This window comes from Patagioenas fasciata, chromosome 9 (assembly GCF_037038585.1).
Source record: "Patagioenas fasciata isolate bPatFas1 chromosome 9, bPatFas1.hap1, whole genome shotgun sequence".
NCBI lineage: Eukaryota > Metazoa > Chordata > Aves > Columbiformes > Columbidae > Patagioenas > Patagioenas fasciata.
This window is the reverse complement of record NC_092528.1, coordinates 9675380-9700233: the sequence shown is the minus strand read 5'-3', so window position 1 is coordinate 9700233 and position 24854 is coordinate 9675380. Positions and strand designations below refer to the sequence as shown.

Below are 24854 nucleotides of genomic sequence, written 5' to 3'. Positions count from 1 at the left end.
GGAGCTGGGGATGAAGATTTTGATCGTGTGTCCTTCCAAAGGGCCTTGTAATTGATTGTGAGTGAGGCTGTGAGAGTGTCCCAAATCCAATTCCAGTTACTGCACCGTGCCTATCTAAATCCCCCCGACATGTTATTTGGATATTGTGCTCCCTTATAGATTCTCCATAAACTGCCAGGCAGGGCTGCTGTGTGCAGTTAAATTATTGCTGTACTGTAGCAGAGAAACTGCCCAGAAACTGCCTGCACACAGCAATATACAATTCCATACAGGGTTTGTTTTGTAACAAGAGAGGTTGTCTGCATTTTTATGATCCTATATGTGTGCCAGGTCTGGGCATCTTCATTAATTTTAGTCTGTCTTCTACTGAAATACCATATATTGAGTTTATTTGTTGTCCATTGTGATTGACTGTGACATGGAGTGATGCAAATTTTTTTTTAATTTTAATTCTGTGCAAGTCTTCATACAAGAGCAGATTAGTTTTGGAGAACAGGTGTGCTGGAAGTGAATTTTAGGAGACTGGGAAATGGTGCTTTATTGTCTGAGTTCTTCTGTGTCTCTTCTCATCTCCACCTTGGCAGCATGCTTCTACTTGAAGGCTTGTCAGCATCACAACGAATTTTTACCCTCATGTCTTGCTCCAGACCAGTTTCCTTCCAGTCACTGATATTGATCTGGTAAGTGCTGAGGAGATATTTCAGAATGCTATTATAGTTTGTAGTGACTAGCTGGTTTGAAATCTTTTGTCCTGTCTCAGATGAGGAAGATTTCACTAAAGTAGATATCTTGTCATCATATATATAGATTTACATCATGTACTATATATTATGTTGTCATAATTGGTTGTGACTAATCAACAAAAGCCACCATATAGACTTTAATCTAGGCCAGGAAAGAAAAGACCTCATCTGGCAAGAAGAAAACAATCAAATTCCTCAGAATATCCTTGAGAAAGCAAGAATCAAGAGACCAAATGAAGAAGCTGAACAGCTTCAATAAAATTCAATATTACTCCTTTGGTTTATTCAAGACTTTGCAAGTGACTGTCCAGGCTTAATGGCATTCACTGACACTATGACAACAGGGGATGCTCCACAGAGAGAAAGGGGAATTAGAAGCATGCGAGGTTAACTGAAACGATGCTGCTAGTAATAAGCCACTGAAACTGGAGTGTCACTCATCCTCTCCATCTGCTTCTGGATCTTGATTATCCTGTCAGTTGTTCATATGCTTCTCCCATCAGCTTCAGTGAGAGGAAGGTGTGAAAAAGATGGACAAGATGGTCATATATTTTAATCAAATATACTAAATACTGTAAATATGGAGTGTGACATCCCCCAGATTATGTGTATGTCATGGTATATCATTTTACTGCTAAATGATATGACATGGTGTAGCTTAACACAATGTGAAATGACACAGCCTAACTACAAGTGCTATTTGATGCAGAAAGATACATTTCAAGAGCAACGTGAGGAATCCACTGTGTGTGATGACTTTTTAACAGGGCATCCGGCCTGCTTGTGCTTGGAGTTGTGAAGCTGTTGGACTCTCCCACTTTGGATTTCCTGAGGCTCTCTGCTTCACAACCGCTAGCCTGTCCTGGTCTGGCTTATCGCTGAAAGTCGGCACTTCATCCCACTGATCTTTGACAGGGTGACATCTTTGAACTGCGTGCCAGAAGCCACTTGTGATCCATTACCATAATTAAGGGTGGATGCACAGCCTTTTTCCTGTGTAACGTTGTTTTCTTTCCTCGGTTTTTCAAGCTCTTGAAAAATAAGAGTGTAGCTAATATTTGCTGGGGGGGGTCAGCCCCACTCCTTCCCAGCCAGAAATCTGACTATCCATCTTCCTTCTACACGTTGCTTCCATGTTTTCTCTCCATCCCGTAACTGCAGGCAGCTGCTTTCTCCAAAAAAAGCAGCAGTGGAAACAGCAGAAGAGAGATGATACAGCTTTGCATGTAGAGGTAGAGGCCGTTTCATAGAGCACTTCTAGAAGCACGCAGGACACTTCCTCCTCCGCAAAAAAAGAAGAAAAAAAGAAAGAAAATGTCCATCAGATGCTGACCTGCATTACCTTAACAGCAGCAAAAAGCACGCAAATTGTCACGTGCCAGTTTGTAGTTAGCAGACTTCATTACCAGGCGGTTTTTCCTTGTCTGGTGCTTGGGGAGGAGAACTGCAGATGCCCTGCAGATGTTCTCTCACGTCATGTCTCTCTCGGGCAGCCATGGTAACTAAAAGGAAAAAGACCATAGTGACGTGTCCCAAAACAATCTTAACCAAATTCTCTAAAGCCAAGCAAGAGTGGGATTTGAAGTGGTTTTTCTTCTGTGTGTTGCAGGTGAATAGCTAGACCAAGACTCCCCATCACATATGGGAAGGCTCAGCATTTGAGCAGCTTGCCAGAAACTCAATAGAGAAGGAAACTTAAGTGTATTTTTTTTGTGTGTGTGAAGGTTTGAGGTCATTATACAAAATTTTGGATTTGAGGTGCGTTAATGGGGCTAAGAAGGAAGTCTTACCAGAGTTTTGGACACTGATATTTTTTTAAGTGCTAACAGCCTGACAGCTTGGAAGAGGAATACTCAGTGGTACGTGCTGTGAGACATAAAAGAATCTTACAGTTCTGCCACTGTATCCCCCAAAACTGTTACATATACATTTACTTCTATGAAGGTTAAAATTGTCAGCACATGTTTGCAAAATGAATAGGAGCAAGCCAACTGCTGTTCTGGGTCTGACTGAATGTACATTGTTTTCTAGTAGTTCTCAATCATCTGCTGTGATGTTTTCATGCAGTTAATGTTAGTTATATGAGTGCTGGTACATAATGACAATGACCTAGCCCAGAACAGTAATGTTTAAGGAATCATATGGAGAAAGTCAAAAGCAATCCCTACGTTGAAAATTTGTGTACCAGGGCTGGAAACACTGGCCACCACTGTATATGCCTCTGTCCTGCCCCTCTGCCTCACTGCTTTACCCTGACACCGTGCAAAATCACAGACAAAGGTCTGCTTTGTCAGAACCTCTCAAAAAGCATTGTGCAGGGCTAAATAAATGTCAGTGCTGGTTTTATATAAATTCACTGTATGCGGAAGAAAGCAACATGGTCCCTGTTGTCAGGGGCCAGCCTGGTTTCTGAAGCAATATAGCTGCTTGCGCTTGGGACAGACGACCTGCAGGAGCGTGGGGCTGCAACCCTTCCAGACCCTGCCTGGCTCTGCTGTCCCCACACAAAGAGCCAGGTCCAAACTGGGGATGCCAAGCTCGTGCTGTAGCTGGGACACATCTGGATGCCCCTTGCTGAAGCCTTACTGTGCGCAGGCCTGAAGCAGAGTCATTGGGAGTGACAAGATGGAGCTGATGCAGAGAGAGCTCGTGGGTGTCCTTGCATCCCTGTCCAGAGCAACAATGGTGAGCAGAGAGCTGCAGACAGCACTGACCCCAGCCTGGAAAGTGAGGATATGTAGCTGTGTTTAGGTGGTAGTATATCAAGGGAAAAGACAAATGGGGGCTGCCATTACAGGTGATGCTTTGCTTTTCCTCCTTGAAATGTCTTTGGCTTTGTCTATCACCTACCTGTAGGAAATGGGAGTCGAGGAAGCCTTGGTGGTATTTCCATCACAGACCAGGTTTGTTTATCAGAGACTTTTAATTTCTAGTGATGGTCAGGAGAGTGCTTCTGGCTGCTGCAGGGTGGGAGCAGCTCCCCACTGACAGGGTGGCAGGAACACAGGGCAGTTCTCTGGTTGACACTGGAGGGGAGCTGAGAGGCCACGGGCTGGTCCTGTGGATCCCTGACCTTGAGTACCCTGGAGCTGCAACACCAGGCAGTAGTTTGTGTCTGACTTGTGTAATGAGCTTTTTGGCTGTGATTGTTGCTTCTAAGATGTTCAAATAAGCCTTTTTTCATACTACTGACATTCAGTTTTTCTATAAGTCTGTCTCCTGTGCTTCCTATCTTACTACTGGGCGGTGCCTAAATCTATAGCTCGTGTTCCAGGGGAGGTGTTTAACTACGTCTTTAGTGGATTTACTGTCATCTACTTCTACAGTCCAGAGACATCAACAGCACTAATGTGTGTGCATGACATTTGGTGAAAAAAGGTACAGCTGTTTCCAAGTCTCCACAAACACTGCATTAGATAGTTTTAGTCAGAGAGAGGGAGATGAATAAGTCTTCTTGCTTGAAGAATGAGTTCAGAGACTTCCACTGAAGTGTGGGAAGAGGGGGAAGTGTCCCTGAATTACTAATTCCTGCTCCAAGTAGGGAAAATTTATGTGCTGCTCACAACTTAGGAAAAATTGTGTCTCCTTGGCTAACAGTGAACTCTGGTAAGGTAGAGCCTAGCCACTGCTGGCATGAAAATGAGAGCAGTTTTCAGGTTTCCTTCATACCTGACTCTTCCCGTAAATTTTGTTCTTAAACTCCTGCATCATTAACATGTAGTTAATCATTTGGCAATTAATTTAACAACCATCTGTCATTTTGCATATTTTGTAATCTGGTAACAGTTGCATTGCTTGGAAGAGACCATTTGCCAGTGAGTCTGAGATAAAATGATGGTGTCTATTCATTCCATGCACAAAACAAAGACTGTACTTTCATCCTCGAGAGGAGCCTTTCAAGTGCATCCAGGAATTCCACAGGGCAAATGCCAAGTCTCTGCATCTGTGTCTCCAAGCTGTACTCAGACTTTCTTCATTTCTTTTTGCCTCTAGGGATCCACCAGCCACAGTGTCTTAACTGATCGGTTACCACCAGAATCATCTGTGTTTTGGATATCTTTGATATCTTCTGCTCATCCCTCACAACAACATCTGAGGTAAGACTCTAATTAAGGACTGTTGTTTCTTCTCTTGGAGGTTAGTATTCTTGTAGTTTTGTGGCCTCTGCTTTGAGACTTCCTGACTAATGTCAAGGACTGAGCAAATTACTCGGAACTTCTTGTCAGCTATGTTCCTTTTCAAAAGTTTAATTAGCAGAGAATAACACAGTTTGAAATAAATGTAGCCAAGGCAAAAGCCAGCTCCTGCGAAGTGCTTAGCTTGTTAGCAGTAAAGCTCTTAGGACTATATCTCTTTTGGAATGGTACAAGCTTAAGACAGTTAGCAGAACTCTACAATCAATGAGTCCCAAAACTGCCTTTACACACACCTGCAGACAAGCTAAAAATATGGAACATCTGGTGTGTGTGTATGTATATATAAAATGAGCTTTTTTATTTTTTCCTTTGTATTGGGTGCTGTTATGTGGGCCAAACCAACATAATGTTACTAGAGATTTTAGAACTAAATCAGTCCAAAAGTGTGATCGTTTTTTAGTTCCTGGAAAGTTACAAGCTGTTCTGCAGGACTCAGGAGCTCTCGTGTCTGGAATAGGGACCACATCTGTATTTTTATTATTATCTTGTGATGCAGCAGGGGTTACTGTTTCAATCACTTCAAGTGTTCACAGACCTCAGCGAAGCTGGTAGGAAAAGTTTAAAATAGATAAAAGAAAGTGCTTCTTTATGCAGTGGGTGGTGAACTTCTGCAGCTTGCTGCCATAGCACTTTGTAGAAGCAGGCAGTATGAGCAGGTTCAAAAAGGGATTAGACATTCATGGACCAAGAGTCTATAAATGGATACTAAGAGGACTGAGCAATGATATACCCTATAACATCCTTGATACAACAGCTTTAGGGGAGTACAGAGCAAATGGAGAGCAGAGAGTGACCAGATTGATGTGCTCTCTCCAGCTTATCCTGTTGCCACCAGTCTGAGTGAGGATCGTTGGCTGGATAAAGCATCGATCTGACCCAGGAGGCATCTCCTGTGTCCTCATGTGTATGTAGCTTGCACTTGAGCAGTGCAGGCTGTCAGGTTCAGCCTTGGCTCTAGAGGTCCAGTCCTTGTCAAACCCATGATCAGAAGTAGACTCCTTCTGGAGCCCTGTCACTGGCACGAGTAGCACAGGCTGTTTCAGAACAGAGATAAGACTTATTGGCCAGTCTCTGCAGGGAAAATGGTTACCTTGACTTTTCCAAAGGAGCCATACTTCATAACGCAAATAGCAAGAATCATTTCTCACTGAGCCGTTTACTTTCTGAGGTAATATATCTCTTGCCATTTCCATTAGTTCATTGTCCTTCCCCAGCACTGTCCTTTGGCTCAGTTGCTTGGCTTCACTGTGAGGTGAGAAGGTATCTGAGTGGCATTTGGCTAGCATGCTCTGAAACACTCAGTTCATCTGTCAGTGTTTGCAAGTACTAGCTGTTTCTACAGCTACCTTTTTTGGAATTAACAGGACAGATCAAGGACAGTAAATGCCAAAGCCAAAAGCTTTTTTTTCTTCATGTAGTTACAATACACATGTCATTTATGAGACCCGTACATCTTGGATTTTATTGCACCACTTGAATCCCTTCGGTGCTGCAAAAGACTGCTTGCTTTGGGTGGGAATTTTTGCATTCCCCGTCGCTTCATACTGTGCATGCTGTGATATCCATCTCTGCTGTCTTTTTCACAGAGCTCATGCAGTCAGAAATCTCTGTTTAGGGTCAGATCATCAGCTGACAGACACGTGCTGCTCTGGCTCCAGTAAAGCTATATTGATGTTCTTTGGCTAAAGAGAGCTGGGGCAGTATCTCTGAGAACACAATGTAAAGTGCTTCTTATTTCTTTTGCTGGTTCAATGCTTGGAAGAAATCCAGCAAAAAACAATGCGAATTAAAAATGGAAACTACTTCTCCAGCCCTTTCTGCATGCTGGCTTAGCAATTACGTGAATTAACTTGGCATGCCTGTTTCTCAGTACAATGTAAACATCTCCCCACAAGCAACTTGGTGTTAAAATGTGCACAGTTAAAAAGTGAAGAGTCAGGCTTAATCTTGCCTTCTTATGACCCTGTCACCATAGCTGAATGTATTTTATCAAAGAGAGTACCTTTTAGGTGACTGTACCCCAATAAAACTCTCTCAGGCTTTCAGTCCTTTCCATTAGCTTGCTTACTGATTGAATAGATTTCAGCACTTGTGAGGTACAGATCGAAGGCATCTCAGCACATCTAACACACAGTGCAGACCATTAAGAAGTGTGAAAGAAAAAGCAAGCCAGTTCATACACAAACTCACTGTAATAAACCCAAGAACCTGGCACAAAAGCAAAGCCAGTAGCTGTCAGAGAAACCACTTTGGTGGTAAAAGGAGGCTTCAGGTATTTAGAAAGTTCTGCTCCTAAAGCCTGTTTAGGCACAAAGCATTCTTGTCACGCTTTGCAACAGCCATAATTAAAAACTATTTGATGGTAGAAGTGTTTTCTGGTATTTATCAGTGAGTCATTAACCTTAACTATATCAACATTTCAATTGTCAGCTAGATTAAAAAGGCCGTTATAGCAAAATGAGCACATTGTACATAGAGATATTGGAGCGCTGATGAATTACTAGCTCTGCTCAGGTACAGACTTCAATCTGGTACAGCCTTCAGTGTAGTGAGAAATAGAGGATGAATTAATTGCTATGTGAAATATAATGCCGAAGAGTTAGAGGCAAACTAAATGAGGTGTTTAGATGCCAGTAATGATGGTGCAGAGAAAGGCAGAGCTGAGTACTTAATTCTGTGAGTCCGGGCCCTTATTTTTAGATACAGGTGAGAGAAAGGAGTCCAGACAGGAAGGAGGCTGATTCCATGTGCAGGACCAAACACAGGGACACAGAGTCAGGGCAGTGGCTGTGAAATAAGAGTGGTCCTCTACCATACACTCTACCGTATTTACCTTTATTTTCATTATTCCGGATGAGGATAACCCAAAGGACTGTCTGGACCTCTGTAGTGTGAGTTTGGAATTGATGAAGGATCTTTACCATCCCCTCAGTGGCAGAGGTGGGGAGAGTGTGGTTGGAAGGAGAGCCTTAGGAAGGAGCAATTCTCTGCATCACAGGCCACATCTCCACTCGCCACTTGCTTTCCCCAGAGGCCTCCTACGTGAGGGACTCAGCAGGATGCAGAAATGGGTGGCTTTGTGTCTCTGAGGCACCACAGCACTTGTGCACTGCGAGGTAAGAAGGACCAGGAAAGAAGGAACCAAGGTCTGATCTGGCAGCCCTGCTGCCTGCAGTGCAGGACCACTGGCTGTCTTTCTCTCTAGTACAGCTTTCAAGTTATAAGAGTAAATATATAACAGGAGCCTTTGAGAAAGGATTTTTGTTGCTCTCTTTTCCCTCTGCTGGTTATGTTTCACAGTATGTGTGTGCATGAGACTGCTGTTAGGGATACATTTATTCCTGTCAGATAGCTTCTGTTCCTGTAATAAAATTCCAGTGTCTAAGAGCTTTTATTTCTGGGTTCTGAATTGTCATGCTTTTCTGAGGTTTCCTTCTGACCTCTAGTACCTATAAGGTGGGTGAGAGACATGTCCAGCATTTGTGAATGTCTTAGGAGTACTAGAATTCAAAAAGCCTGGTAGTTTCTGCCTAATAGATCTAATTTCAAGCTGTAATAAGACCATGGAAAGACACTGCAGACCAGCCCAGAAGGCAGCACTAGGAGCAGGCTGATGCACCAGTTCAGAGGTGACCAGAAAGGTGGGCCACAGCTGACCATTACAGATCCTCCAAAAACAGGTGGAGGTCTCAGACCTAGCAGCCTCCTTTTCCCCTTTATATTTTCCTTCAATCTGCTACCAACATAGGGACCCAGTCCTTTATGCAGTAGCAGGGACAAACACATGCTCTCCCAAGGAAGCTTTGGGGACAGAGACGGGTCAGTATAAGGTTGTGTTGAGGAAAGCTCTTGTACAAGGGAGGGCTGACATACGTATTTTTGAGTTTCCAAAATGAAAACAAAAGCATATGCAGACCTGCTGCAAGGTGTCCTGCAGATGTGTGGCAGCTTTGATTCTTTTGGGGCAGTTACTGCATAGGATTTACTCTACCATAATGTGGGTACACGTTCAACACATTTGTGGCAACTTCCGGCGAGTCCCAGGAGGGGACTCTGTGTGTATGCAAAGGCACATGGCTCTTGCGTGGCAGCTCTTTGTGCAGTTCAGGCATCTGGAGCTATAGGTCTGATCGATCTGCTGATCCTACTCCAGCTGTGCCTGGAAACCTCAAACAAATAGCTAATGCTCAGAGGGAATGTATTAAAGTGTCCCAACATGCAGTGATGCCTGCCTCTCCTTTTCTGTCATATGCTCTCCTCCTGCTGTAGGCCCCTGTTGGAAAAGGGGTAGTGATGTCTCCTTTTCAAATGACAGAGGTTTCCATATGAGACTGCACAGGTATTGTGAAGTATGTCACCCACTGCAGAATCATAAACATGTGCTTTATATTGGGCTATAAGAAGGAAACCTGGCTTGAAAACTGGATTTTTGTGAATGAAGACGACTTGACTTGATATTAAGGTGGTCTCTGGTGAAGTCTTATTCATGAAAATTTAGTTTTGAAATGTTTCGGAATTTTTAAGTGTCTTTTGGCTGCTAACTAGGAGAAAGGAAAGAAAAGAAACAATTAGAAATAAAAGCAAGGGGTTGATGATGTCTAGTGGAAATTACTACATTCATATGAGATCTGTTCTTGCCTAACGTGTTTGTACAAATCTCAAAGAGCACTTTATGTCATGTGAAAGCATATGAGATGCCAGAGTGCACTTGATATGGATGTTATTCAAGGTGAAGGAAAGATACAGCAGCAAGTATAGGTACTAGAGATATGACCTAAATGCTACTGAATAAGAATCTGCTTGGATAATAGCCATGGAGGGCATCTGGGAAGAAAAATAACTCCAGACCCAGAGATTCAGTGGCATGGAGGGAAATAGATGTGCAGTCTAAAAATGGCAGCGTACAGCAAATTATATGGACTTGCAGTGCAATGCAAAGTGGCAGGTAGAAAGGTCAAGGCAATTCTCAGCTCTGGAAGATGACATGTCATGTGAGCATGGAGGCAATAGCCTTTCTCCATGTGTGTCCAGGAGGAAGAACGCTTTGGGAACGCTAATAGGAGATAGTGTTGGCAAGCCCAAGTTAATGCCAAAGACAGAAACAACAATTAAAGAGACAGAAATATATTTTTATAGTTAAAGAAAAATTACTGTAAAAGGCTGTGTGGCTTTAGCACTTCTTTGCGTATAGTAAAGAGAATTATTTGGTATTAATAGATTTTCTGCCCTGTACCTGTGATTAACAAGATAAAGTTTGGAGCTTGTGTGTATCCATAGAGTCTCTAAAAAGAGAAGGTATCAGTGCCAGCACCTGCTGTAAATGAAGCTGGAGGAGGCAACACTTTAGGTGAAGTGAAATCCTTTATTCCTGAAGACTGTAGGCCAAATTGTACTATCTTCACATCTTTGCACTTCCACTAAAGTAAATGAATTTGCCCAAGGAGGTATTAAATGAACCATTCTGATTTATTACAGACAAAAGCCTTGACGAAGGTACCATTCACAACAATTAAAAAGATTGAACAATTAACAGTATGGATAATCAAGAATGTAGTGTCTAATTGGTTTATATATAAATGTATTGTTATGTGTCAAAACATTTATTGTTTGCAATACAATATTAATGAGACAGCATTGGTAATGTCCTGCAAACTACCTGCTACTCAAGTGGCCATTTATCACCTGGCAAGATGCATTGAATTGTATCTCATTAAATAGTTTGAAAATATTGTTCAGTGTCCTCCAAGATGTTTGAATATTTATTGTCAAATACTTCACTAGCTTTGCTCTTTCCGTGTTTTCAGTTACTGAAAGTAGATTGCTTTAACTTAATGACTGTGAGATCCACCAACGGAAATGACTGAGTGGATCTGATATATGCAAATGCTAACACTCTGAGCAGTTTTCTGGGAACAAAAACTATTTTAAAGAATACATTTAATAAGTGTCTTGGGAAAAGTCATCTTCTCAGATTTCTCTTGCTATTTTTGGTTGACTTGAAACAGAGAGGAAGAAATACAAGAACAAAAGATAATCTGGAGGTGTGAAAGTGAGTTCCTCTGTGACTGTTTTATAAATATTTGATACCTCCCGTCTGCCTGAATGAAGCTTTGTTTGGGGGAATCAAGCAGCAGATGTTTGGCTTTACCCGATATCTATTTTGGCAGCACGTTTTTACTTCTCTGTTTCGTGTGACATGGTGCTGAAGCCATGTTTTGTATTTTTATAGTCTTTTGGGGATACCAGATCAGATCCAAAAGCTGCAGGAGTGACGGGAAAACTTGCATTGACACAGCAGGCATTGGACCAGGCTCAGCCTCGCAGTTTCTCTGCGTAAGGAAGGGACAAATGCTGTGCTTTGCCATGTGACTACTTGATGAAAAATGCCGCTGGTTATCTTTATCATCTTTCAAATTTTAGAGTGCCATCCCTACCATAATATATTAAGACTAAAAACTTGTGAAAAGTTTGTACTTATATCTGTATGTTTTCAAAGTAAACACGGAAATCTGATCCTTTTAACTAGAATGTAGTTTCTGTAACAGCTACTAAAATATTTGTATTGCTCTTGCATTCCCACTTTTGGACTAATATTGTTTTAAGTACCCTGTGTTCATAATGGAGATGGTTGTTCTTGCAAAGAGCTATGCTGTGCCAAAGAACATTTCTTAGTGCTATTTGTTAGTGTTTGCCGGCCAGCTAAGCACCGCTGTAGATGTACAATAGCCAGAATTTGCTAGAACTTAACCTCCTGAAATATATCCCTGCTACCATAAACAAAACTGGACCAAAATATTGCTCACAATGGGCTATAAGCCAGTGAGGAGAGCAGGTAAGAGAGATTTTAGTATCACAAGTGCAGAGTAGAACTGCTTGTTCCACCAGTAGTAAATCCCTTGGAACAGGAATTGTCATTTGACAATGACGACCTTATCTGTCATAGTTACACACGTGTGTGCCATACTGTACCCTAGCAAAAGACAAAAGTAGAAGAGCATGTCTGTGGCCATTCCTCCTGGAGTCTCAGCCTGCTTATGGTCTTGTGTGGGTTGTAACTTTAAAAGGAAGAGCTGGCAGCAAATGAGCCGGAGTCACTTGCAGGTTGTTGTTTTTTTTTTTCTCACAAAGCCTTCTGACCTTGAAAAGCCTTAAAGCTGCATTCCCCATGAAAAATAACTTCCACTTAGTGCTGAGCACGTGTATTGTTGCACAGACAAATAGACAAATAACAATGTGAGTACATGCCTTGATCATTTATCCTCCTCAGAGGGCCATAAACCATGAGTAAATGCAACAAAAGCAGAAGATTAATAGGGCTTGTATAATGCTTTGCATTTTTCATAATGATTCTCTACAGATAGAATTAGTAAGTGTCACTAATTGGTAGGCGCTTGTTCTGCAAGGGGGCCCGATCCTCCCCCTGGTAGGGTTGGAGGCCAGTCCCTGCTTTTCATGTTGGGGACAGCAGGAGCAGGCTCCTCGGGAACTGCTAGGACTGCTCCTCAACAGATGCCATAATTCAGGCAAAGGCTTGTGTGAACGTGGAGAAACCCCCAGCAGCCTGCAAAGACGGTACCAGCCAGCCTGTCTGGTGCAGGGGCTATTGTTTGCAAACACCCTGGTGGCTGTTCAGGGTGGAGGAGAAATAGGTGGTTGGCTGCAAGCCAGCTGCTGAGTTTAACATGTATTCAGCTGAATGACTGGGCTGGCATAATAATACAAGTCTGCAGCATCCTGCTGATCTCCTTCAGATCTTCTCCCTGGTTTGTTGGCTGCCACTGATGCTTGTCCCCTGTGGATAAAAGGGTGCTGAGCAGGAAGCTGCTGGAAAGACTGCCTCCCCAGCATTGTCCAGATGTTGTCCAGAGCAGCAAGTATGTGCAAGAGTACCCTGTGCTGGTTGTTGTGGGGGGCTGTACGGGTCTGGGAAAAACACTTTCATCAAACTTTCATCAAGTTTGCTTAAATTGATTTTTGAGTCTTACATAAAGAATAAGAGCATATTGTGTCTTTTCTAGTGCTTATATCCAGTATTATGCCAAACAGAGGTACCCAACGTACCTCACTGGAACAGTGCTGTGTTTGGGCAGGCAGCTGTGCCAGTGCAGCTGTGCTTCTCCCACTGCCCAAGCAAATCTGGCTCTTTATGTGCAATGTGTTGCATGTGGGCTCAGAGGCTGACCATACAATTGGGTGCTGCGAGAGGCAAGCTGGTACCACACCCAGCACTTCAGAGTCCTCCGTCAGATCTCCCACACTGAGATGATGATGATGGGCCCAAAAGCCATGAGGCCTGGTTTGAGCACACACTGCAAGGCTCTTCCTGTTGCCAGCTCTCTGAAATATAAAGCTTAAACTGATTTGGGCTATGCTGCCAGAATTTCCCAAAGTGAACTCAGAGAAGGTCATCTGACAGAGATTTATCTAAAAAGCTATCTGGTAGCGTGGATCATTTTTATTTTTCCCCAAATTCAGAATACCCACACTGTATATTCCTGCTCACATTCGCCACAGCATCATTTAATGTCTCCCTGCTCTTGTGCAGCTCCAGGGATCTGTCCTGCTCCAGTCTCAGAATGATACTGGAATGGCATCTTTGCAAAAGGGAGGATGTGGAGGATGGAGCCACAGGAGAGGAAAGGGTGGGGAGAGCATATTGGGCTTTCCAGTCTCTTTCTGTCTTCACCCTTCCTAGGTAAACCCACTTTGTCCCTTTCTCTTCTCCTTAGTCCTAGTTAAAATCGTTTCTCAGCTTCCTGTGTCCTGCAGAAATCTTGACAGTTTGTTCTTCCCAAGGAGGCACGAAAATAAGGAAGGCAGCTTGTGGAGCTAGGTAAGGCTCAGAGGAACGTCACTCCACAGATGGCTCTGGCGGAGAACAAGCCCATTAGGGAAGAGCTGTCAGTGCTTTAAGTGCCTCTGCTGACCAGGCATGTGCTCTTTTACTATAATAGTTGCTCTACCTATTGCTAATTCCCTTCATCTCTCCCTCTTTTTCTGGCTATTTGTGCTCTTGTCTCTGTGCAGTGTCTTGAACACAGTATGGTTTCAGTCTGGCTTCTTGGCACGGCTGTAATAAAAGTACTTCTGTTCCTAAGAGCAGTCAAATAAAATCCAGCAGGCTTGGGATGTGAACATTTGTGGTCACTCCTAAAACCAAAACCAAAGTAGCAGCTTTGTTCTTTTCAGACAAATCATCAATTAGGGCCAAAACTGGTCACATGTCAGTGTGACTTACTGACTCCAGGCTGCTTTTTAAAAAGCCTCCAAAACCCATAGACTATTAGTTGACATGATATGGATATATTCATACAACATTTACCCTGCAGTTTTGGAGAAGCTTCTGAACTCTCCAGGATGACTAACTTCAGAGCTCTCTCTGTTTCCTATTTACTTATTGGCGGCAGCAAGCAAACCAATATTCCTTATGTAAGGCAAGGATTTTAAAGAAAAGAATGCAGAATATCACAAAATCCCATCCACTTAAGCTAAGGAGAGTCATAGGCTATTTATTCAGAGAATAAACTGAGCATTCATTACTATACTGCAGCATTGGGTACTTTTGAGGTAATCAGAAAATATCACCTCCAGAAAAACTGCATCTGAAAAGAGAAGCTGGCTGCCAGACAGGCATCTCTAAAGGGAAAGGAGCTTCTCTGCTGCAAACCAAGGAACATAATGCTCTTCCATCCATCCTGCACTGTATGATAAAGAAAAGGAGCACGACTTTTAGCAGAGCCATCCTGACACACCAAACTTATATTTGATATTCAGTGGCCTGGCACAAGTGGAAGAGCAGGACTTGGATGGTAAAGACCTGAAAAGGTCTCAACTGAGGCCACCAATGCAGTATGGATCAGAGCTTGTGTATACTGCTAGAAAAAAAAAACATCCCCTCCAAACCTGTATTCGACATCTTGTATTCTGTTATTTAGCGGTGCTCTCTCTAATTTGCACCACTGCACGTTGGGACTTGCTGAAAATGAAAGCAGAGCTTGAGAGAGATTCCAACCAGTATGTCATATCCAGGCAGGCTTCCTCAGTGGGAACTTTTCAAAATTGCTGGGCTTGACTGTTCTGCTCATTTACATTGGGAACGGTTTACAAGTGTCCACATCTCCCATGCAGATCCAGGGGATTGAGAACCTCCCTCTCCTTCTCGTTTGTTGAAATTGTATCTCTGCAAGCTACGTCTTTACAGTTAAAAATAATCTTTTGCCAATGGAGTTTCTGCACTCTTTCTGAAAATCCTTGCCTATAAGCATGAATCTATAAGAAGGGAATATTTGAATCATCCTCTAGGCATAAGCATAGTAGTAAGCTCTTTTCTAGGTGACATGTTGTTGGGATCAGGGAACCAGCTCTTAGCCCAGGGTTTTAATTTGCTATGTGTTAAAGCTCTGGAGAGTAAAGGTGGCTACTGCTGTCCTTAATGAAAAAGAACATAAGATATTGCAGCATGATAATTCAGAAATGATACCTGAGTCCCCAAAAGTATGTAAACCAGGATATGGATGTGGAAATTCACTGGAAATGAGGAATTGACCTGAAAGAGCCTCAGAGAGGGAGGCAAGAAAAAACCCGAAACAAAACAAACCCCACCACTTGGTTGGGCTTGCTAATGACTGAACTCAGCTGGGTGGGATTGGCAAGACCATTTGCCTTCTGAAGGTTTGTTTTTATTGCTGCGTGATAGAGTGCACCTGGAGCAGGAAAAGGTTTTGTCTGGCGATCAGGAAAATGGACCACACCTGAAAACTCAGGCTTAAATTTGTAGCTAGAATGGCAGTGCTAGATGATAGACCAAGGTGAGGTGTGAGACTGTGGTTCCAGGTTCCTAGGAATTCAGGGTAAGGCTTTTCTGCAATCTGTCCATCCTTTTTCCCAAGGAAACATTACTTATAAGAGTAAGCATCATGGAGATTTTTTGTGGAAAAGTATGCACTGTGTTCTGAAGGTGTTTTGTTTTCTGAAGAGGACTTTTTGAAAGTCTTTTTTACGTATCTAGCTAATCAAAACATGGCTGAAAGTAATTTGCTGGAGGTGCAAGTGGGATTAAAACTTAGTAAAATTTTATGAAGTAATTAGAAATAGCATTCATAAAACTAGTCGCCAGATCAAAAACGCAGTTTTATCCAAAGCACATCTGCTACATCTCTTCTTATTAAGCACTTTGACCTTCTACTGTGAACAACAGAAAGTTTGGCAGGTGATATGCTGTGCTCTAGTCACAAAAAAGTAGGAGAGAGTTGCAATAACCCTGGAGTTCATGGGGTTTTGTTTCTAGAGAGCTTGTTATGATTTCCACGTGTCCCCATGAAAACTTTGCACTGAGGTCAGTTTTTATGTGAGCTTGGTAAGAAAACAATTTAAATGGCCATGTGTGCATGTCCCTCCCATGGCTGACCTGGGCTCAGCCTTATCCCAAACTTACCTGCCTTCTTTTACCTACTTTAGACATGAAGAAAGACTTAGTGATTGAAGACTTGTTTTATTTTTTTTCTGATCAGAGGTAATACCCTTTTCCAGAAATTTTGCTTCACTAAAATCGTCTCTAAAGATAACAAAATGGCTGTAAACACAGTCATTTCATGCTATATATTGAGTGAGCTAGAACTAGCATTAGCTTGTGGTTGAATGGTACCAGAGGTTGTCTCTGTGTCTCCTGTCTTTGCAATGCCATCCCCAAATACAGTTCTCTGCATAAGGTGGAAATTAGTCACCTTCATCTGTAGGTGCAGCGGGTGGCATCACAGGAGCTGGAGGGACACCAGTTCTATTAGATGGTTGAAAGGCCCCCATGAATTTTCTTTAGAACCTGTGAAGAGAGGGAGATATTGCAGTGGAAATGGAGTGAAATCTCAGAGCCTAATCAGAAAAGGGTGATGTTGCAAGCAAAATGTGTATTTTTGTGTTTGGGCTTTGCCATTAAAGCCTGGTGCTTAGCAGTGTTGTCTTCAGCTGACTCCAACACAGGTAGCATGCTCATGCTGACTTGCCTCTCTGCTTCTGTTCTAGCATGCGGACCAACCATGGGCAAAACTAGAAATTGCATCTTCAAGTAAACCATAGGAAATATGTAAACCATAGGAATATGGAGACAGGTTTTTGTAAGGAATTCTTGAGCAGGAGAACAGTCATAGGTGAGCCAGCCTGCACGATGGAATGGGGCACTTTTCCACCCTTTTCTCTGTTTTGTCCACACATTTTCTATTACATAGCTAGGAATTATAATTTTATTTCCCTCTTAGTTCAAACCTTTACTAGTGACAGCTATCCAATTCATGGATATCCCTAAAATCCTCATCTGAAACACCTTACAGAAACTCTCTGAAAGGAATGAAAACCCATTCTGAAAATTAGATTCTTGTTAGAATATTTCCAATTGCAAACCCCCGACTGTAAGCCGCATCTGAAGAAAATATGGATGGCTTCCAAAAGAAGCCATGGATTTTTTTTTTTTTTTATAAGAACTAAGTATTTCCCTATATAACATGGTATACTTGTATAAAGTCATTGCAATCAGGAAAACATACTGATTTTTTTTCTGTTGTATTTTCTATGCAAAGCTGCTTCTAAGAAAGCTCTGCTTGGCAGCTTAGCTTTCCATGGAAATGGGGTGTGGTGGCAGTAAAAAATTTCCTTTTATTTTCCAAGTGTTTATCTGGCCCAGAGAGACCAGTGCAGTCCCTAGACAAAAACAGGTACCCACCCTTGTCCGCGGATGGAACCCAGCCCTGGAGTGGGGGGGCTGCTGCTGCTCCAGAGTCCTCTGCTGAAGGTGAGAAAGAGAGACTGCTGCTGCCTAAAGGCTGCAAAGATGACAAAACATCTTGTTTTCTTTAAAACACTTCAGTCTGATCTGATTACCATTACGTTTTCATTCATTACCCTATGCTGCAGAAAATGGCCTGCCTTGCATTCATACTTGAGGAAAGATCTTGTTGCTGTTTATAGAGATTGCTTGAGAAGGGTCTTGTGTGCAGCTGTATTCATCTGAAACACAGAGATGCTCTTAGTCCTGCAAGTACAGGCTAGCCAAAACATGCTTTTCTAGATCTTTGCCTGAACTAATGAAGCAGAGGCTCAGCTGGAGCAGCAGAGATGACTGTGCTGTGCAGGGATGTCTCTCTGCTGTGCTGGTTGGTGCCATGTTGAGGGTGCCAGCTCCTGAAAGCAGAGTCACCATCTCAGCACAGTCTTGGAAACATCCAAGGCCAGGCTGGATGGGGCTCTGAGCAACCTCACCAAGTTGAAGATGTCCCTGCTCATGGCAAGGGTTGGACTGGGTGAGCTTTGAAGGTCCCTTCCCTTCCATTGGGGCCAGCTGGTCTGTGCACCCACAGGTGCTGTGCTGCTGTTGCGCTGGGGTGAGCAGGAGCAGTTCTGTTCAGCACCCTAGGGTGTGGTGGTGCCAGTTCCCAAAAGCCATGCTGGCATATAGTGTTTGCCTCCCAAAGGACATGAGTTAGGCAGGAGTATCAGCATCTTAGCGGTGTTCAAGCAGCTTTGCTACTCTGAGAAACTGCATGCATCTGGCAATGGCATGAGCAAACGCAGGGTTTAGCAGGCTGCTAATAGCTCTTGTAGATGAAACAGCCTGGCCAAGATACTAAAATTCAGGTCCTTATATTTAAAAGAAAACTCTTTTGCTATATTATTCCATGCTCAAGAAAGTCAAAGTAGTTTCCCCCTACTCTCTGCCTTCCTGGCTCTATGTGAATGGAGAGGGAAGGACAGAAGCTGCTTGGAACAAAGTCACCAATGGCTCAAAAATGGAACTGAACTGACTCTGAGTCCCATTTTGAAGTCCTTCAGATCTGTCATTGGCATGGCTTCCTGGCATCTTCAGTCATATGTAGCTCTAAGCACTATTTTCCAACCCTCATCTGCAAGCACCACCACGAAGGATGTGTGAAAGGAAGATAGGAGGAGGACTATCCTTCTTCCAGAAATGATTTAATGTGTTTCGTTACCATAGGGCATCGGGAAAATATGGCTTCAGCACAAAGTGCATTCAAAATGCATCACGAATCTTTGTTAACAGGTGACCAAAGTGATATTGATCAGTGTTTGATTTGTTTTGCTGTTGTAGCAATGCTTTTCTCTGCCTCCCTCAACACATTTTTTTTTATTTTACTTTTTTAAAAATGACAGAATCATTACAGATATAGAGTCCTGAGTCACTAACTTATTTCCAGATCTCAACCCCTTCCCATTAGTATTAGTTGGTAAATTAACCAGGATTGTGCTTGTTTCTTTGCTAAAGCATTATTTCATGAGTTGCTTTATTTCTACCAATACCTATGTCTGTCTTTGAAAGAGAACACAGTGGATTTTTATTATTATTTATTTATTTACAGATGAAGCAGGCTGCAAAGGTGTCATCTGATTTGGCATCATTCTATGGCTTCATCAAAGAAATTATGGCTATAGTATTTATATGGTAGAATGTCAAGGACATCACTCTTTTGAGATTACCATATTCTTCCAACAGCAAGACTCTCTGAGAATGTATTTTTATTCTATATGTTGTGGCAGGTGCATAGGTGTGACAAAAATAATCTGGAAGAAATCTTCCATATAGAGAGATAATGCATTCTGAAATGGCTATCTTGGAAACAGTGAAAACTCCTGCACAGTGTCTGCAACTGCTGAATAAACGCAGCTGCAGAACCTCATGGAAGCTATTAATCTCTCATTCTGTTTATGCTTTGATCAAAAACTTTCATTGCATATTCAGAGCTAATATCTTATAGACCAACGATGCTGAATGTACAGCACTGTATGTGAAATCGTTCAAACAGGTGTAGAGATAGTTACTGCTAAGGGCAGGCTTTGTTTAGCATCTGGAAGCAGCTCAGAGTGAAGCTATTATAGCTTGTTTTGCCAGCAGCAGTGTCATTAACATACAATCTGTTGGAAAATGTTTATCAGCTCAAAAAATAAACTGCAGCTTATAGTAGTAGTGAAGTGGACCTGCATGATTTGTATGCACTCAAAGCTGTTGTCTTGATTATTGATTAAGGCACTCTTCTGTGAAAGTCAAGTATTCAAGAGAGAACAGTTGTGGTTGCAGGGCTTCTTTCACTGGAGAAATACTAAGGAGTTTCTTGCCAAATTTAAAGAGGTGAAACTGAGGCAGAATGTGTTTGATATCATGTTGACAGGTCATTGTGGGTGACCAGTGGGATCGACAGAAAAAACAAACCACATGGGACACCTAATTCTGCAAAAGCCAGAGAGAACCAGAAAGCCATTTGAAGACCTTTTCTAAAGGTGTTTAAAAATAAGCCCTGGCTCAGCAACTGCAATTTTTGTAAATGTGTCTGAGCTAGCTTGCAGAAAATACCACCCAAGGACCTAGACATAAGCTCAAGTTCTCATACATGTCTACATACATGTCTACTAGTGTCTACATAGGTCATGAAAAAGCCTAAAAGGCTGATGCCAGTGCTGAGGAGCAGAGTTTAGGCGTGTTTTCTGCTGTAGATGACTTGTGTAGGTGCCCTTGCTGTGGGCAGGGACGCTGGTCAGGTGGCTCCTGCTGGCCCGGGTCTCTTCCCACGATACCTCCTGTTTCAGACCCACTGCACACAGAGATTCCTGCAGGCTGCTGGCATGGGCTTTGCTCATCCTTCCTCAGAGTCATCTGCCCGATTCTACTATTGCTATGTATTCCAAGTGATCCAAAGTCTTGGAAAAAATAGGGTGGAAAAATTTTTTCTTCTCTCTGTGCTACTGAAAAGGGAACATTCTAAAAGCAAACTCTTTTTTGGGTCAAAATTACTTTTCAAAGTAATTGCAAAAAAATTTCACATTTTTGCCTAAAATATAGTTGTTCTATCACTCCTTGCCCTTTTTAACTCTAAAATGCACATCATTGCATCAGGCAAGACACACAAAAAATAAGAATATTTTGACAAAGCTACTTATTTTTTTAAACAAATGCAAGTTTTGTTTATACTAAAATGGTAACAACTCAGTCTACTGAGGCTTCAAATAATCAGCCAGAAACCCACCAAATCTCTTTTACCTTGCCCATTAGCAAAGTCTGATCTATTGATGTGAACAAGACAGTGGAGTTGGGCAGCTGGCGGGAAGGTGCCTTCCTCTCCTCGTCTCCATGCGCAGACAGGGATGCGGTGACTGGAGGGAAGTATTGCTGTTGCTTGTCTTGCAAGGGAAGTGGGAAATCATGCCAAATCCTCAATGGCTTGCAAAGTTTATAGCATTTCAAACAAATAGACTCAAATCAGCAAACGCTCAGCAGTCCAAGATGACAGCAAGCTGGGCTCTCGGTCAGTACACGACAGAGGCAACGTGCTTGTGCAGCCTGAGCATGTGAGCCCCTGGTTCCTCCGCTGTGCAGGGAATTTCCCAGTCACCGCGCGTGGCTCCCCATGTGTTGTTTATCCTTCGCTCTCGCCCATGGATGGGATTGTCTCATAGTCAGTGACAGACACAGGGATGGTTTCTGTCTCTTGATCTCAGGAGAGAACTGCGATGGAAGGAGAGGAGAGTGCATTGCTTCTGGCTTTAGAGGGACCATGGTTAAGCTGGATGGCTAAAATAAGGTCCAGCCCAGGCACACTGTTGACAGAACTCGGAAAAATTCCCAGGGATGGATTCCAGCGAACCCTGGTGCAGCCTGCCCACCAAAACTGCAAATCAGGCTGTTAGCAGCTTGGGATGTGTGCGAAGCACTGAGCTCCTGTCTCCACTTTTCCCCAGATGTTTCTTTTGAGTAGCCTTTTCCTCTTACACATGTCTGGTTCCACATGTTCCCGTGCTAAAAGTTAACGTAATGTTCCAAATAAATCCCTGATGCAACTGTGTTAGGTTCATTGAACTTGGTGACAACTGTGCTGAGCTGCAGAGGGTGGTGACTTCATTGGAAACTACAGCGGGAGGGGGAAGCTGCGAAGGAAAAAGAAGAAGAGACCTTCTAGACAGTTTTGAATTCCCCTCACTGTATGCCTAGGGCATGTGTATGCAGAGGTAGCAGGGAAAGTTAATCCACATCCATTTCTAATGTCAGTTACTTCAAATGCAGGAACATAAACTTTCCAAGTGAGGTTTTCTAAGTTGAATGTTGTGCCAGTTATTATAAATACTTTTTTGTCTTTTTTTTTAATTTATTTTTTAAGTGTTTAGACAATGTGCTTAATGTAGTTTAACTAATCAACTGAGCCCCCATATTGTTGTCTATCATGGGCTCTCAAGTTAGTATAAGGCCTCAGAAACAACAGGTTTTGTGTGCATAAACATTTTACATGACAGTACTGCATCTGGGGACTAAGCATAAAAACATGTGTGTTTGTTGTGTTTGGGCATGATTTTATCCATAGGATACAAGAAATCTTTTCCAGGTGTTGGTTCTCCCTCAGCTTACAGTTGTTGAATTTCAAATATTGGCAATCAATGACTGAGCCTTTAATTTCTTTTCAAAGTCGATCTGTGCTTTTTCTCTGGGGAAATGCTTGCAAACAGTTTTAGGGCTATAATCTCCAATGATGAAAGTCCATTGGTTTTAATGGAATTGTGTCAGCAGGGAACTTGCCTGTTGGATTTGACGGAGCAATTGAGGTGGCCTGATGGCAGTAGCTTCTGTTATTGTCGCTGCAGAGGGGAATGTGAACATGGATAATCCTTTTCAAAAAGGATTGGGACTCTCTCTGGATTCCCCACACAGAGTCTCAGATTGAGTTCCATGCTGCTTCTTTATTTCCAGGAGCAAGAAAAAGTAGCTGAAGTTGAAAACTCAAGTCAGTTTAAAGAAAAATTATATTCAGGAACTGAATATGTGAGTATGAAATCAGGTATCAGCAGTAACATGCTGTAATGTGCTGCAAATGGGGCAGAATGCTGTCTTGGCTTTTCTGTGAGGAGGGAAAGCAGGGAGTGTTGGGTTTCTGTTTGAGGAGCTCAGCAGTGAACACTGATCTGTGTCTCATGTGCTTTGGTGTTGAACTTTGTGTTCTGACTTAAGACATATCTTAGGAGCGGACTGCTGCACAGTACAGACACCAGACACAGACTAGTTACAGCAGCACTCTTCTCAGTAAGATGGGCCTGTGCTGCATCTGAGCTGACACTCTGCTTTCTGCTACAGCGTCAAAGCTGCTCCTGGTTCCTCTTAGGTCATTCTATATGTCGTGAATGTATTTGCGCTATACCTTATTGTATCTTTTTATTTCCTGAGTGCTCCAACTTAGTCTTGTATCACTTTTATGAAATGAAACTAACGACTGGGCTACATTCCTATTTGATATATCTACATACTTTACTTACATGTAAGTCCCTATCTGTAGGCGTCTGTATTCTAACTTAAACCTGAATACACGTTTTGCATACAGTTCACATGCAGGCATATGTACATAAAATCATGTATGTATCTTCTAGGGAGAGTATGTGGAGATATCCACACTGTGTAATGTGTTTACCTGTATAAAATATTTTAAAAATGAAATTAGAATATATTTCTCTGTATCATTATTCCGTAATACTGGTAGATTCTGAGAAGGATATGCTCTGCCAAAATTATCTCACAAGATGTTTAAAAAAAAAAAAAAATCTTTCCCAGACATCTTAAATGTCCCAGTATATTTGCAGAAAAGCTAAATGAAGTGGCGACCTGACACAAACACCAGTGATCCAGAAAGCATGAGATATCATCTCCATATGCTTTAAGTTAATATGGGTACAAACACACAATGCTTGACATGCACATTTGTCTGTGTGCCCATCTAAACTTTATTCTGAAAACTAAGCCATGGCTGCATGAAGCTTCTCCATCCTCAGTTTTAGTTTTCTTCTGAACGCTGAGAGGGTCTAAGTGACTATTTGTCTACATTAATTGAAATAATGTTTTTTCCTTAGGCCCTAGATGGCTTTAGTCAACAAACTGAAATCCCTTCCTGTATGGGGGGTAGCACAAAAGGACGAACAGTGTTTGCATCGTTTCTATGTGAAATAGCCCCAGCTGACGTACAATCCCATGAAACTTCTCAAGCCTGATAACCCCTGCCCCTATTAATCTTTCATGCAACTAACAACAGAAAGGTGGAGCAGAAAAGCAACTGCAACCTGAGGGCATAGCAGGTGGTTTTATGTGAGTGAAAGGAGCTAGATTCACTAATGTTGCTGCTGCCATGTCCTGGAAATTATTTGTGCCAAATATGTTTTCATTACTATTTATTTGTGTTTAAAAATCTTATTTTTCTACTGGATTTCTTTTTTAGGCCTTCTGAAAAGCTGTTTTCACTTCTGTTTGTTGCAGCTGAAAAATATTGACTTGGTCCACTCAGAGGCTTGGAGCAGCATATATTTTTGCTGCATTTTCTAATAAGCTAAATCCGCTATTTGTAGGTAACACTGGGAGAAAATTAAACACTACTTCTGCAAGAAATATAAACTCTAGCCACTGACTATATTAGCAAACACTGAATGATAATAGGCTCCAGTGTTAAAGTGTCAATTAAGCGTGCTGTGAACGAGTGTTTATTGCAAATCAGGACTGCAGTCTTGTCGTGGAAAAGTACATGAGGATGTTTGTAATTAGTAGAATAATATAGTTATGCCTTGAGTGAAAAAACATATTTGCATATGTTTACTTTTACAGGAATAACTAAGAGTGCAAAATAAGCTTGAACGAGTGTGTTAAATAGGAAAGGAGGCTTTTGTTTGAACTGTCAAACAAAATTCCTTTAAAAAAAAAAATCTTTATTTGTTGAGTTACTAAATGACGGTTAGAGAGCAGAGTCTGGTAAGCACTTAGCTGAAACTTTTCCATAAGGAGAAGAAAACAGATGTCTGTTTGGGTAGAAGCATGAAAGCGTGTACAGAGGGTCAAAGAATCAGGACAGAGAAGATGAGATGCATGGTCTACCAAAAACTACCACCTGTCTGAAGT

At 42.2% G+C, this 24854-nt stretch overlaps 1 protein-coding gene across 1 annotated transcript in view; it reads left to right on the top strand.

The window, feature by feature from the left end:
* Nucleotides 1–24854, top strand: part of GPC1 (glypican 1) — a 300200-nt gene that overhangs the window by 37408 nt on the left and 237938 nt on the right. The window contains exon 2 of the mRNA XM_071812422.1: nt 4737–4840. The gene's annotated coding sequence lies outside the window, so the exon portion shown is untranslated. The remainder of the gene's footprint in view (nt 1–4736; nt 4841–24854) is intronic.